The sequence below is a fragment of the Nanorana parkeri genome, unplaced genomic scaffold (genome assembly GCF_000935625.1).
Source record: "Nanorana parkeri isolate BGI_ZX_2015 unplaced genomic scaffold, ASM93562v1 scaffold250, whole genome shotgun sequence".
Taxonomy (NCBI): domain Eukaryota; kingdom Metazoa; phylum Chordata; class Amphibia; order Anura; family Dicroglossidae; genus Nanorana; species Nanorana parkeri.
In genome coordinates, this window is record NW_017306518.1 from 1 (window position 1) to 2,251 (window position 2,251).

The following is a 2,251-nucleotide window of genomic DNA, read 5'->3' on the forward strand; positions in this document are numbered from 1 at the left end:
TCCTGGATTCCCAGTGTGCTTTGCACCTCTTTCCCTGCTGCCTTATGTGATGCCATTTTACGATGTACATATACCATCATTCATTGCTTCCAGTATGGAATGATAATGTTGCATTGTTCAGGTGTTGACTTGAATTTCGGACAGCAGGCTTAGTTAGTGTGACGACTGAGCGAAGTGCATATTCACAGGGCTGAGTGAAGTTGTGTCAGTTCATTGAGGAAATACCTCCTATTGGTCATCTTCCATAAGTAGATTTACAAACTTCTAGATGGATATGTTTATTAGGAGTGTGATAGAACTTATGGATATTCGATATAGAAATACTTATATGTTTTTAGTTTTTGACCATAGATACCCTTTAAAATTAATTAGCATTGTTTAGGTTCAGAAAAAAAGTAATATCACATTGTATTGTAACATCATTGTGGCACATGGCAATAGACAAACCACAGAAATCAAAGATAGAATTGCTTACGTGGAGAAGTAGATTTAAATGAAGAATTTTTTAATAAGTCTTCCATTTGTTTTTCTAAAGAAGGTACATCTCTCTCCAATGGCATTGTCTTCTTATCTACCATAAAGAATTACATTCCATTAAAAAAATATGTCAACAACTAGATGGTTACAAAAGACAGAAAAGACATAACATCACAGGTCACCTTAAAATTAAAGAGGAACTTCACCCGGCACAGGAAAAACAAAAATTCAGCAGCTACATGTACTTTAAAAAAATAATATATATATATATTTACTATCCCATGGAGTCCAGCGCTGTCTTCCTATATCCTGAAGTCTTCTCAACTTTCTCCTCTTACGCACTGCCATTTTGGATTTGAGAGCTAGCTAAGTGATCAGGAAGTGACAGCCTGTGCCCAAATCAAAGATGGATTCTAAATAATAAAAATTACCAGTTTGTCCAAGGGGCATGAGGCCTTTGCACACAGCACCGTTAGGAATGGGCTTGCTATGTCCATTTGTAAATATGTCTCTTGCCCTTTTAATCTGAGATTGGTTTGCTGTGCCTCCTCTGGTGGCATCATACTGATTTATATTACTGTGATCTAATTTAAAGTGACACTAAACTCAAGAGTTAAATCTTAAAAATGCATTCAAGTATCTTAACTATCAAGGGATTGTTCACACTAATTATGGTGCATTCCAGAGGGGTAGCTGCTGGAACGCACAGCAATCTCACACTAAACTTCCCCCCTTCGTTCTGGAGCAGGAGTGGGCGTGGTGGTGCATTGAAGTCAATGGCACTGCAGTCATGCCCCCCGCCCGCAGTGCGATCGGATGCGTGGCAAAACATTCCCTGCATTCCGTTCCACTGCGAACGCAAAAAATGCTGCATGTTTTATTTTTTGTGTTCGCAGTGGACCGGAACGCAGGCAATGTTTTGCCACGTGTCTGATCGCACTGCGGGCGGCGTGGGTGTGGTGCCAATTACTTAAATGCACTGCCACGCCCCCTCCCGCCCCAGAACGAAGGAGGAAGTTTAGTGTGCAATTGCTGGGCGTTCCAGCAGCTATTGCTCTGGAACGCACCGCAATTAGTGTGAACAAACCTTAACAAAAACACCACTCCAAACTCACTCCCATGATGGACTATAATTTCAATACATATTAGTAAACTAAACATGAGATTGTAGTCTATCACGGGAGTGAGCTTGGAGTGGTGGCTACTTTACAACAAACACAGGGACCATGGGGAACAAAAGCAGCCACCCTCCAGAAGGAAGGAAAGTGTCACCACCAATTCAGAGATGATTTGAGGATCTACAGCTGAGTGATACACAAATAAGGTCCAGTATTGTTAATAGTTAAAGCAGAACTATGAGGTGAGTGCTTTTCACTCACCTCATAGTTCTAGCCGACCTGTGACAATAAAACTGTCACAGGTCGGCTCAGTAGATCGGGAGGTGAGCGGAACACATACCGGCGTCGGGATCCGCTTCAGCTGCTTCGTCTTAGTATACCGCGAGCAGCTGCTCGCGGTATACTGCGGCGTCTCAGTATACGGCGAGCTGCAGCTCGCGGTATACTGAGCCTAGGGTGACGGGAGGACGCTAGTTTGTGTCCTCCCATTACCCTAAGGAGAACTATGGGGAAAAGCCTTAACCCCATATTTCTCCTTTAAGGTACTTGAATACATTTTTAAGATTTAACTCCGGAGTTTGGTGTCACTTTAAACAGATGTCCTCACCTTAATGAGGCAAAAATAGGATTTTTGTACTCACCGTAAAATCCTTTTC